Source organism: Hibiscus syriacus, unplaced genomic scaffold (assembly GCF_006381635.1).
Source record: "Hibiscus syriacus cultivar Baekdansim isolate YM2019G1 unplaced genomic scaffold, ASM638163v2 tig00020118_pilon, whole genome shotgun sequence".
NCBI classification, from domain to species: Eukaryota; Viridiplantae; Streptophyta; class Magnoliopsida; order Malvales; family Malvaceae; genus Hibiscus; species Hibiscus syriacus.
In genome coordinates this window covers 1-13,588 of record NW_024062482.1, presented here as the reverse complement: position 1 = coordinate 13,588, position 13,588 = coordinate 1, and the positions used below count along the sequence as shown (strand labels likewise).

Below are 13,588 nucleotides of genomic sequence, written 5' to 3'. Positions count from 1 at the left end.
ACAAATTGAATTTTGATGCAACTTTTTAGCTTTTTTTTTAGAGTTAATTGCATAATATGTTTTCAAACTATATTCTTATTTTAAATTGGTCCTTAAACTTTTGAATATTTTAATTTCATCCCCAAACTATGACTTTCATTCTAAATTAGTCCTTATATTTTTAATATTTCAATTCCATCCATAAACTATGACTCATTCTAAATTGGTCCCCCAAACTTTTGAATTTTCCAATTTTATCCCCAAGTTCATCCAAATATGTAATTAGTTTCAACCATAGTTTAACCTAAATTTTCTTTTCTTTTCAAACATATAATAAATAACTTGGCTAATGATTTTATTAACAATGAATGTGATTAGTATACACATATAGTTGGGATGAAATTGGAATATTAAAATATTTAGGGACAAATTTAGAATGAATATTATAGTTTGGGGAAGAAATTGAAATATTCAAATTTTAAGGACTAATTCATATCAATAGTCATAGTTTAAGGATGAAATTAGAATATTAAAAAGTTAAGGTACCAATTTAAAATGAAATCATACTTGGAGGACATGCGATACAATTTACTCATCTTTTTAAATAAATGTTTAAAATTTTATGATTTTTAGAATGAAAAAATTTAACATTTGTGTGATTAATATTTTTAAAAATACTATTTTTATATATTTAGAAAACATATTATGAATTTTTAGATTATTTTTATAATTTTTAAATTTATCAAGAAAAGAATTTTAGAAGTATCAAATTGATGTTTTAATTATAATTCAAAAGTTCAATTAAGTATTAACTCTTGAACTAACATCTCATGACATCATTTTGTTAAACGGTTCATGACATTCCACATACAAATGACCAAAATATTACATGTCTATAATGTTAATAACCATTTTGTAACTTTTTATAATTTGATGACAATAAAAAAAAGGATCATTTATGTAGTTTACCCAAAAAAAATTTCATATTACAATAATGCTAATAACCAGATTTAGTGAAGATATCTCCAGATTTGCAAGCAAAACAATCCACATAGTAAGCTGCAAACAAATTACAATACCATTCATGTCTTTGCCACCCTAAGCACCATCCCCTACAACTCTCTCCTCGCTGCATCACTGCTTCCGACCGACGAGTCGCTTTCACAAACAAGAGGCCTTAAAGACGAGATGGTAAAAGGAATTTTCGGCCTCGACAACAATATTATTTTTTCGCAAAGAAGAAAAAATTAGAATGACTAAACATATTTAGTTCTAATGCATGTACTGAGAGACTGAGGACTAAAAAGCTATTGTTGGCGATCGATTCTACGCGAAAGGGTTCCCTCCGATGGAAGCAACAGGTCCTTGAGCTGGTCCATTCCTGTTATCGAAAACGAATCTTAACTTACGGAAGCATATGAATATGATATAATCATGCACCATACGCATTCATTTACTATTTTGAAATTCTAGTAACAATGATGAAATTGACGATAACGTAATAAATAACTTACGACAATTGCGAACTTGGTTTATTGACCAGACATGTAGATAAAGCCACTTGCAGAAATAAACTAGAGAAGAAAGAAAAATCAAAGTAATATAGCCTTAGAGATCATCCAAGCATGAACTTAATGATTATGGCTCTTTATCCAAGTAGACAACATGAACTACCTTGTGGTGTTGCTGGAATATACGGTGCCGCTGGATTCTGAGGAAGCCACGATTGTGATACACCGCCAAGAAAGGGGGAAGGCGACTGAGCATTAGGAAGTGTGGTTTTTAACGAACTCATATCAAAGAACTGCAGTATGCCGTAAACCATTAACCAATTTTATAGAAATGAAGAAGATATTGAATAATCAACATGCATGATACATAGTGTCAGGAAAGAAAATGCGACGTATACCTTATCATTTTGTTCCGATTCAGAATCATAAGGAAGATCAAATGGGTTGGTTGATTTATATGATCAGCAGCATGCGACTGTTGTTCTCCCTGCAAAATAAGTTCAAGAACAAAAGAACCTGTAAGTTAAAAGAACAAACCAAAAGTGGATTCGTTGATGGAGCATATAATGGTGCTGTGCCGTTCTCTGACGGAAGAGTAGCAATAGCAAAACAAGCACGGGAATCGGCTGTTTGGATGCCATCATTTTCATGGTTCTGCAGGAGCAGACATCTTAAACATAAGTTACGGAAAAGCAAATTTTTTGCATCATTAGAAATAAAAATAGCGAACCTCCGAAATTGCCAAGCCCAAATGTTCATCAGTGTTCGCCAAATGATTGTATGTTACTACCTGTGGCTCAACAGGAAGTGGTTCAGCAAAACCATTAAAAGCATCCCATGACTGTTCGAAGACAGTGGGTCACTTGACAATACATTTGACAGGCAATATGCGTTACAATGTGAAATGGTTTACCTGAGTGCCAGTTGCAAAAGTCGAGGCTTGACCGTCATACCTCTCTTGCTATTGACTAGACATCGTCGAAGTATTACCAAAAACACTGGAATTTTCAAAAAGTGGCGGCCACTCCAATATTATGGCAAAAGTGCCCAGATAATGATAGAGTGATTGTTTAATTCCTAAAAAAATCCAGTTTACTTATTATTTCTCAAATGGGGTGAAATGTACAATGCTTCAAGTGGTTCTTCGGATATCTCGGCGTTTTTAGGGTTAATTTTTTCCATGCTTGATTTCTCGGTGTCTTTGGGCATGACACTAGGGGAATGCTCGGCGTCTTCAAGCAATTTGACAGTGGGATCTCTCGGCGTCTTCTGCATGCTACAGGGAATGCCAAGGTGGATCTCTCGGCGTCTTCACCTGTCGTCTGGCGCACGGGAATCTCTGCATGACTCTCTGAATCGTGCATGCATGCTGGGGGGCCTGGACGTCTGAATCTCTGCATGACTCTCTGCATGCATGCAGAGTTGCTTTGACACTTGAATACAATAATAATGGGATTGCTCGGCGTCTTTAGTTAATAGGGTTACAAGGGCGTTCGATTTTTCGGCGTCTTCAGCTATGCATGGAGAATATTTGGTTGCAGGTGGCCGTGAAATCTCGGCGTCTTCTTCTTCCTCCGAGATTCGTTCTGCATGCGTCTGTATTCTTTGTGGCCGAAGCGTGAGATTCGCCTGAAGCGTGAGATTTGTTGCATGCTTTGAGACTAATAATTTGCTCGAAGTCTTCAATTGCAGGGATGATATTATAAAAAAACGTCAATAATTGGTGCACCGACTTGTTGTAAAATAGGGGTGGGTATTGTATTTCATTGCATGCAGTTGGTTTTAACTTACAGAAGCAAGTGAGGGAATTTTTTTTTGCATTAGATTCAATTGGAGCTGCTGCTTGAAGTGATATTGGAGATTTTTGTTGGTTCAGTAATTTTTCGAGCTTTGGTTTAACGTCGTTCAAAAACACGTAAGTTCTTTCTCGTTTCCCATGCGAACTCTGTTTTTTTTTTCGTGTTGAAAGAATGCTCATATATGTTAGGAGAATGATACATTTAAATTTTGTTCATGAAACCATAGTAATGTAATTTAGAGTACTAATGTTAATTTAAAATTAGAAAATGTAAGTTTGATGATTAGGTATACAGAAAATTTAAGTTTGAGTATTATTGTTAATTTAAATTTTCGTGTAATTTTAGTTGTATTTTTATATAATAATTATTAGAATTTTTATTTTGATTTAGTGGGAAAAAAATTCTCATTATGTAATCCTGACATTTTTACCGTAATAATAATGTATTTAAGTATTATTTTTATAAAACAATTGTTAACATAATTTATATTTATTATTTATAGTTTTGTAAATAATTAATTTTCATTACATTATTAATGTAATTTATTCTGAATATCTATATTTTTACGTGTAGAGAAAATGAGCAACAAATTTTTTACTATTGTCTATTACAATGGACATATGATGGAAAATGAGGTCGGAGTTATTTTTCAGCCTGAAACACCTATAAATATGATGTTTAAAAGGGACATCACATTTGCAGAGATCAAGGAGAGGATAGAAAGAAAAATACGTGCTAAAGTTGATGGTTTGAGGTACAGATTTATGGTATGTCTCAATCCGGTCAGGTATGCTGCAGTACCACTTGAAGAAGACGATGATATTATAACTATGGTTGAATTACATGACTCAACAAATATTCCAATTATTGAGTTATTTGTTGAGTTGTGTAATATATCTAATGTGTCTGGGTCATCAATAAATGCGGTTGGAACTTCATCTCAAATGGGTTTCGAGAGTCATTTCGATAACCCAACATATAGGTCGATGAACAGCTTTGTGGCGATGTTGGAAAGTGCAAATGAAGTTGGTGGAACATCTGGAGCCGCAGAGTATGATGCTGAAAACCGCTGAGAAGAAATACTTGAAGATTCCAGTGAAGATGAAGAAATTGAGGAACCTCTTTTGGCTGAGGATGATGCCATGTTCCATGGTGATGAAGTTGATATCAATATTGATGAATATTCGACATCGTATCAACCTACCCCCCACATGCAGGAGATTGATTATGAAGCAATGAGGGCACCTGAATTCCCGGAGATGCCACATTTAACTTCAGGTTACATGATTGAATCGTCCGATAACTCTAGTGAATTAGCAGTTGGGAAGCAATACAGAGGAAAAAAAGAAGCTACACTAGCGATTAAAGAGTATTGCATAAGAGGCCATGTAGATTGCAAGACTGCAGAGTCCAACCAGAAAACTTTGTACGCGAAGTGTGTTAAATATGGGCCCGAGTGTAAATGGTTGATCAGAGTGTCCAAAATGCAGAGGCAAGATGCTTGGGTCATCACAAGGTACAATGGTCCACACACATGTTTGCAAAACTCTATCGAACAAGACCACCGACTACTGGACTCTGATGTAATTTGTCAATATGTGAAGGTTTTGGTTGAACAAAATCCAAGGATCCCTTGCTCGGTGTTAGCTGCATCTATTCGAGACCAGTTCAGATACAATGTAAAATACAAACCGTTTGGCATGCGAAGGAGAAGGCAAGGAGGTTGATATATGGCGATTGGGATACATCATACAATGAGTTACCTGATTTGTTACGAGCTATGAAACAATTCATACCTGGAACCATCGTGAAGTCTCAGACCATGCCTGCATACGACCGAGAAGATCAACTTGTTCAAGGGAAGAGAATATTCCATAGACTCTTTTGGGCATTCAAGTCTTGCATAGAAGGTTTTCTATTTTGCAAACGTATGGTCCAAATAGATGGTACGTGGTTATACGGTCAATACAGACATATATTATTGATAGCAGTTGCGCAGGATGGTCAACGAAATATATTCCCAATTGCATTCGCCATCGTTGAAGGAGAGACAACACAGGCTTGGGACTTCTTTCTCAATAATCTATGTAAGTATGTCGTCCGAGAAGAAGGAGTTTCCTTTATATCCGATCGAGGAACTGGCCTTTTGGCAGCAATTGAACGACCGGGAAGTCGTTGGACACCTCCGCACGCATATCCCGCATATTGTATCCGTCATATTGGTAAGAATTGTATTGAGAAGTTTCATAACGGTCGTATTCGTAGGGAGATAGTCAGCATGGGTAAGTTTTATTTTCAGCATTTGTACTCATTTATGTGTTGTTTATAAATTGACTTTAACACAATATCTATTTTGAAACAGGATATGAACTACGCCAACCAAATTTTGACAAGAGATTGGAGGATTTGAAGGCCATAGATGAGCGCGTTTGGAAATGGGCGTCGAAAATCGAGCGGGAGAAGTGGTCGCAAGCATACGATTGTGGTCGGAGATACGGACACATGACTACAAACCTTGCTGAGGCCATTAATTCAGTACTAAAAGGTACACGACATCTCCCAATAGCGAGTGTGGTGAAAGAGACGTACTTTAGGTTGGCTAAAGTTTGGTCTGATAAAGGGAAAGAGATCAAGTGTCTGATAAATCGAGGTAAAATCTGGGCTCCGGCGGTGGTAGAAGCAATGGAAGCAAATAAGCGTATGGCAACCTCAATGTTTGTTCATGACTTCGATCGAATTGGACATACTTTTGTTTTCATCGCATGCATACGTCGCAACGAAGGAGCAGATCGAGAATCATTTACTGTTAATTTACGACAAAGATGGTGTGATTGTGGCCGCTTTCAGGCGTGGAGATATCCGTGTGCTCATGCAGTCGCTGCATGTATGCATACTGGAATCAATTCATACACTTATGTTGATGAGTGCTTTCACCTACAGAGGATATTAAATATATACAACTATGAGTTCAGACTGATCCCAAATGAATCTTATTGGGACAATCGAGATCATGATGAATGGTTGCCAAATCCACTACTTCGTAGAAGTCCAACGGGTCGACCAGAATCTACTCGTATTCATACCAGTATGGATATACATATTAGAGAGAAAGGTCAACCGAAGAGGTGTGGATTATGTAGAGGTGAAGGGCATTCAAAAAGAAATTGTCCAAACCTTCCACAGTATAGACCTCAGCAGTAATCTTATTATTTTATAAATTTTATATTATATGCGATTCAATTACTCGAGTACATATTTAATAATAATTATTTAAATTTAATTATTTAACTTTAATGATTTAATAATAATTATTTAACTTTAATGATTTAATAATAATTACTTTAATGATTTAACTTTAATGATTTAATAATAATTACTTTACTGATTTAATTTTAATGATTTAATAATAATTACTTTAATGATTTAATTTTAATGATTTAATGATTTAACTTTAATGCTTTAATAATAATTACTTTAATGATTTAATAATAATGACTTTAATGATTTAACTTTAATGCTTTAATAATAATTACTTTAATGATTTAATGATTTAATGATTTAATGATTTAATAAATAATTACTTTAATGATTTAATTTTAATAATTTAATAATAATTACTTAATTTTAATGATTTAATTTTAATGATTTAATAATAATTACTTGACTTTAATGATTTATACTTACTGATATAATAATAGTAAATATATTCGATTCAATTACTTTAATTTGATACAAATAATTAAAATAAGAATTACAACTCTTGTCGGACTCGGGGTGTTGTTGAGTAATAATGTCGAGGTCCACGTCGGTTTCGTTGTTGTCGTTGCACTTGTTTAGGAGTTTGTTCAGCATAACCAACATGCTCATTCATCGAGGGCATAGGTTTTGGTGTTGTAAATACATGCCCACCACCACTATGCTCTCCCATCTGAGGACAAACACTCGTACTTGTCATCATAGATGTCATCTGATCAAAATCATTTGTTGCCCCAAACATAGGAGGGAACATGAGTGATTGATGAGGAACATGCTGAGGAGTGTAGGGCGTAACACCAGAATCACCAACCACTTGACTAAATGATCTTGTGTTATCAAAAGATTCTGGTGGGATATTATCCATTGTCTCTTGTTCTGCTCCACGGTGAGAAGAACTCCTACTCCCACTCCCACTCCCGCTCCCACTCCCACTCCCAGTCCCAGTCCTTCTTGGTTTCTCGGGTTTACCGAATTTTTTCGTATACTCTATAAATTGTCGCCTTTCTCTGATCGTTGTCAAGAACGGCTTTCCATGTTCCCAAAAATAATTCAGGTAATCCGAACTCTTGAAGTCAAAGTCATCTGCTTGTATGGGAGTGAGCGTTGGCAAGTATGAACCCCTGTTGTTCCAATGATTGATATGGTTAGCATGCCTCACCGACCCTACCCCGCCCATCTAATCGATGGAGAGCATCATGATTCTCTAGAATGACTGAAATATGTTGGTGGAAGCCGAACTGCCTCAACACTCTATCGGCAAATTGGAACTCCACAAACATGAAATGGATCAATGGTGTAACAGCACACCAATATTCACAACCCTCCCAGACATGTTGAGGTACGCACGAAATAATTTCTTGATCATCGTACGGCCTCCAAATAAACTATAAAATAAAATTATATAGTTATTATTTAATTAAATAATTATAAAAATCAACAAATTAATAAATAACAATATTATAATATAAACATAATAAAAAATAAAAAATAAATTCACTTATTAATTTTATATATACCTCAACTTTACATTTGATGTCAATCTTAAACCTAAACTCTTTCACGTTGTTGTGCGCTAACCCCGTTCTTTCTATTTTATGCCTCCATCTGTATACCAATCAAAATAAAATTCTGTAATTATTTTTCATTTACAAAATATTCTTTATTTAATTAAAGATAAATATTTTAAATCAATAAAATTACCTTCCGGCAAGAGGAAAGTCAACTGCAATTCGGCTAATCGGTGTTAACCATGGAATTCTGTACCACGCCCACGATTGTAATAACATCGTGCATCCACCGATTTCAGTCGTATACGCATCATTAACAATTAATGATGCCTTGCACATCTCGCGATACAAGAATGCCAATATTGTTGATCCCCAACTATACTGACGGGTCATAAAGAAGTTCTCCAAAAACGGAAGATATTGTATATGGACAAGATTACTGGATTTATCTGGCATCAAGATTCCGCCGATCAAACGTAATATATATGCTCGAGTTGCATATATAATGTCTCGCTCACTACATTGTGGATCGAGCTTAAACTCATTTGCCAACCAGGATAATCTCAGCCGTGACCCTTTTGCTATATCTTTGTCTGGTACCTTCCCAAGGTAACGCTCACATATTTCAAACATGTCAAGATCTGTATTTCCAACCACTGCCATTCTATTTGTAGGAACCCCTAGTTGTAAAGCCACATCCTCCAAAGTGATCGTACATTCACCATATGGAAGATGAAAAGTATGAGTTTCTGGTCTCCACCTTTCAATTAATGCACTTATCAAACCGGGGATCAACCGAAATTCTCTTACAAAAGCAACATCATAAAAACCCACTGTTTTCAAATTATCAACAATACGTTGATCTGGCATCTCACAGTTGATAAGTTGAGGACGAAGGACTCGTTGTTCGTCATCCTGCAATTTATTAATCATTGTAATTAGAATTAATACACCGTTCTCAAATAAAAAATAAGTCGATCATATTACCAGTTCTCCCAAATTACTCGAAATGTGTCGACCATCTAGTCTCAAAAGAACATTTTCTTCTGCCATGTTTCAACAAATCTAGACAAAAAAAATTAAATATTACACTCAATTATTACATTGTTTTATTCAAATAATCAATTGCATGTTATCTACTTTAATAAAAAATAAACATCAAATATAAAATGATCCCTAATTACTATTTGCTTCTCAACATTTTCAAACTTTGCAATTTAATCACTAAATTTATAAATTCTTTCAAATTTAACCAATTAAGCATATTAATACTAAATTCAAGCATAGTATACCAACTTTTTATAATTTACTCTAATTCCTTAAATTCCTCAAATTTTACAAAATGATCCCTAATTACTAGTTGGTTCTCAACATTTTCAAACTTAGCAATTTAATCCATAAATTTATAAATTCTTTCAAATTTAACCAATTAAGCATACTAATACTAAATTCCAGCATAGTATAGCAACTTTTAATAATTTACTCTTATTCCTTAAATTCCAAAAATTTTACAAAACGGTCCCTAAAACTTTACAATGTTCCAAAATGGTCCCAACCTTATTTCAAATTATGTAACAACATATAAATTATTATTTCAGAGTGTAACAACATATAATCACAAAATTAATAAACTTATGAAACTAAAATTATGAGATCAATATGAAACCCTAAACCTTTAAAACAAGAATCAAATGAGATCTAGGGCTTGAGTTTAAATTACCTCAGGCTATGCTTTGTGATCTTGCTGCTGATCGATCTCCCTCTCAGGCTCTCACTGCTTCTGTAATTGTGAATTGCCTCAGCCCGAGCTCTCACTGCTTCTGTAATTGTGAATTACCTCAGCCCTGAGCAGTCTCTTATAAACACATTCGTAACTCATCCATGCATGCATTATTGGATTTATTTGTTAAGAAGACGCCGAGATTTCCACGAAAACGCTGAGAAATCCTTACCTAAATGTGAAGAAGACGCCGAGAAATCCAACAATTGCATGCCCCCCACATGAAGACGTGCAGGACCCCCACATGCAGACGTGCAGCCCCTGCTCAACCCGTGATTTATGTGCTTTCTCCCTGCAGAACCCGTGATTTCTCACGTCCAGTCCCATGCACAGCACTGAAGACGCCGAGATTTCCTATGAAGAATCCAACTGAAGACGTCGAGAGTTCAATCATACATGCACAGCTCCCACATATCTATCATGCATGAAATTGCGTTAAAGACGCCGAGATATCCAGCCTTCCATGCAAAGACGCCGAGAGATCCACGCTTCCACATCTGCTAAAGAGGCCGGGATATCCAAGTTGAAGACGACGAGAGCTCCATCAAATCTGAAGACGCCGAGCTTTCCATATTCCTATAGCAATCACTCCATTGTGGGAAATAATATCATGGCTTCATTATCTTGGGAATAAAAGTTTCCCTTAAACATTATCGTGGCAGTTTTGCCCCAATATTATAGGATTTTTTAAAATAAATTATGTGTTATTTTTAATTTTTTTAGTTTTAAGTTATAACATATTGATTTCGGTAAGTTAATAATAATGGATAATTTATTTTTATTCATTTTAAATTTTTAGAGATTTTTTATTTGATAGTCTTTTTTCATTTAAATAATAATATATTCACAATATCATCATTAATTAATCACTTTATCTTATTATTGAGTTTTTAAAATCTTCTATTTGGTTAAATTATATATATATATATATATATATCATTTTCGTTTCGAAAACATTCTAAAAATCATTAAAAATGTCTCTTTATAATTATATTATTATTATTATGTTCTAGGATAAGTTGTGCAAACATTATATATGATATTAAAAATTAAAAGTTTAAGTATTAAAACAGATCAAAACTGATACATAGTTTACCCAAAAAATTATATTAAATATTTTTATCACGTCAACATATAATTTTTCTATTTAAAATATGTAATGTAGTTTTTTTTTTAAAAAAACAAATAATTTATTACACGAAAAAGACTTTTTATGCAATTCACTAATAATTTTTTTATAATAAATAGCTACCATTTCCTGAAAATTAATATATATAACTTAGCAAAATATAAGCTAAAAATATCAAACTTCAATTTCATTACATCAAAATTTTATAAGATGCACACTTGGGTTTTTAGTACAGTTGATGAACAAAGGCCTAAGTTAACATAGGTTGTTCAGGCGGCGGTGGCGGCAGAAACACTGGTCCGGATAATGGTGGCGGTGCCTTGTGACGGGGAGGCTTGGGTAAGAAACCACGAGGAAGACTTTTCATAGGAGGCGGTGGACTTTTGATTGGTTCTTTCTTTTTCGAAGCATTGTTAAATTGTTCCCAACAAATCGCTTCCGAGGAAGAATGCAAAACAGCCGCTTCGCAGCCGGCCAGGATTCTCCGGCATCCATGTGAAAGTAGGACGAAACCGATGATGATCGGCAACAACAAAGCCGCCACCGGCGACGTGACAAGATCCATTGCTGGTTTATTCGCACAATGATGAGGTTTAAAAGTCAAGGGCAACGTAATAATATCGTCGTTATCGACACGTTAATATATTAATTCTTAAACTTTACACTTATTTCCTTATTGGTCCTTGAACTTTTTTCACATTAGTCCATAACCTTGACAACTCCATTTTTAGTCCTTTAAATCAAGATGACTCAAAATTTAAGTCTAGGATTAACGTGAGTTAAAAAAGTTAAGTAACTACACATTTGGTACCTAAACTATTAATTTTGATCCATTTTAATACTTAAACTTTCAATTTTTATCTAACATTTAATTTTTGTTTCATTTTATACATCGTCGTTAAAAACTTAACAACACTGCATATTTTTATAGGTAAATTACATCATTCATCACTCAACTATCTTTTCACTCCTATTTTGATACCGAAGTTTAAAATTTTTCAATTTCAAATTGCTAATATTTTAATCACTCTATTTTATTAATAATGTTTGTGATATGACATTTTATTTTATTGATATATAATGAAAAATAAAAAATAAATTTGAAAGTTAGATGGATTGATTTAATTAAAAGTAATTTGAAAGTTAAGTAATTAAATTAAAAAATTAACTTTAGTGACCAAAATAGGAGTAAAAATAATTGAGTGGTGAATAATCCAATTTACCCATAGAAACACCCATTAATTTTTATATGTCAAAGTACTAAAACAAAATAAAAACGGAACGATAGATATAAGTTTTAAAAAACTAAAAATTTAAGTATCAAAATTGATAATTTATGTACTAAACATATAATTTACCCAAATATTAAAGACCAAATTGAAAGAGATTGAAAAATTTAGAGGCCAAAAGTCAATTTTCCTAATTTTAAAAGATTGATAATTAATAATTAATAAAATTTATTATCGAGGCTTTCAATATAAAAAATCCATAATAATCAAATATTATAATTACACAATTAATACTAATTCAAATATAATTACTAACATTCAAACTCAAAGTTTTTAACAATATTAAGTAAAGAAAAACATTTCAACTAAACAAGACTAGGATTGTCAAGGCCACATCACCTTGCTCCATGCAGGCATATCATAGGCTCCATTTCGACCACGGTGAGAGTATCCGATATCCTCCTAATCGATATCGAGTAACGTTCTATTCAGTCGCACAGCGAGAAACTCGCATGCCATCGGATGTCGGTTAACAAATAGGCCTTCCCCACCGTACTCCAACGGAGCCTAACGTGCTGACCTGTACATGCATATCATATTGCACTCCAGGAAAGGTGGAAGACCATATAGTTGTACATCAATTAGGTCTTCGTAAGGAAAAAAAAAGTTGGTTACGTAAATATCTATGACGAAACGGTGTTTCGTTTGCAAATCAAATGTCTATCCGGCGAGCTGATCGTAGTCCTCGTTCTGCGGAGATTGACCTGTTTTTCCTGTAATAGATAGTTGCTTTCAGCATTTCTTGACGTGCCAGTATGCATGCATGTATAAATGTGTGTGTGAACGTAGACAGATTCTAACCAGTTAATTCGAACCCGGTTCTATCATCTAGGGAAATCCTCCAATCCGACGACCGAGGTGCCATATGCATGCCTCGCGGTTGCATCACGAAATGACTTCCTCCGAAACTTTGGTAATCGTCATTCCCGGAATCGGGTTTTCTTCTGAAGTTTCAAAAGCCGAGCGAAAGGCGACATTAGATGTTGAATTCCCTCCAACCGTATATGGCAACTTGCTGCCGGAGGCATCACCTTTTGCCCCTGCACTAACATCCTTCTTGTTGTTTATCGTAAATGTACCGACAATAACCTGTATGGCAATAAATTCAGCATTTGGCTCGATGATAGATACAATGTTCTCCCACCGTTCGTACCAATCCCCTTCCCCAAATCAAATACTAATATGATTATACGAATACCTGAACCGGGCCGGCAGCCTTTAGAGGTCCACCAACTCCGCCACCAATAATCTGGCCATCTGCACTTGATAGACATACACTGAGCCCACCGTCCTCCCTCCTATTTCATTCCGAACATAAGATCCCGATAATGAAATGAT

At 34.5% G+C, this 13,588-nt stretch overlaps 1 long non-coding RNA gene across 1 annotated transcript; it reads right to left on the bottom strand.

Annotated features, from left to right (window-relative positions):
* Positions 1 to 1,609: 1,609 nt before the first annotated feature.
* LOC120209746 lies at positions 1,610 to 2,095 on the bottom strand. The gene is made up of 3 exons (XR_005524435.1): positions 2,028 to 2,095; positions 1,889 to 1,977; positions 1,610 to 1,783 (listed from the first exon to the last, which is right to left on the bottom strand). It is a non-coding gene; the product is annotated as an uncharacterized LOC120209746 (long non-coding RNA).
* Between the last annotated feature and the right edge of the window lie 11,493 nt (positions 2,096 to 13,588).